Below are 888 nucleotides of genomic sequence, written 5' to 3'. Positions count from 1 at the left end.
CAACGAGTAGAATCTTTAGATTTTAACTTCTTATGTTATCATAATTTTCAAGTTTTTTTATGTTTTTTTTTTCATTATGTGTTGTTATCTTTTAAGTTAATTAATCCTATTTGTTATTGTTAAGTGTTAGAGGAACTTTAAAAAAGTATTACGAATTGATATTAGTTTCATAATAATGTATTTAAAATAACCAAGAATTTTCTACATATTTAATTAAAAATACATTACATTACAATAAATCAATCAAAGTTAATTAAAAATCAAAACCCCTCTTTTGCATAATTTCTAACTTTCTATTTTGAAAATACGCTGCAGAAATTGGATCCAAATTAGAAATATCCATTTTCATAATTTGTTCTTCTTTCTCAATCCTGTCCAATTCTTGTTTCTCTTGACTTTGTTGAATCATCATGGCTTGTTGCTCTAACATAATTTTCCTGTCTTGTTTCTTCTGATCCTCAATTTCAACTAGAGTATCCCTGAATTGTTGTAAGAGATTCGTTACAGTTACATCTCCAACTTTATCTTTTCCTTGTCTACGTTTAAGTCGTTCCTTTGCAGCCTTCTGACCGATTGGTCTATCTTGATAAATCAACGGTTCACTATCTTCTCCTAAACTCACAGCATCAGGGGTAGATGGAGTTGATGAAGCTGGACTTGCATTGACATGACCTTTTTGTTTCTTATTTGACCTTTGATGTTGACTTGCACGCTCAAATTGCCATTTGGGTTCTTTTCTTAAAATAACCCAGCAATGTTCTAGTTGAAATCGTTTGCCAACGCAAGAAGCATACATTTGCCGAGCATCATTAATCTGGTAAAAAAATAAATAAATTAAATAATATTAAAATATATGTTAAACAATTTAACATAAAAATGAATATAAAC

The sequence above is a fragment of the Populus euphratica genome, unplaced genomic scaffold (assembly GCF_000495115.2).
Source record: "Populus euphratica unplaced genomic scaffold, PopEup_1.0 scaffold213.1, whole genome shotgun sequence".
NCBI classification, from domain to species: Eukaryota; Viridiplantae; Streptophyta; class Magnoliopsida; order Malpighiales; family Salicaceae; genus Populus; species Populus euphratica.
Note: the sequence above shows the minus strand (reverse complement) of the source record.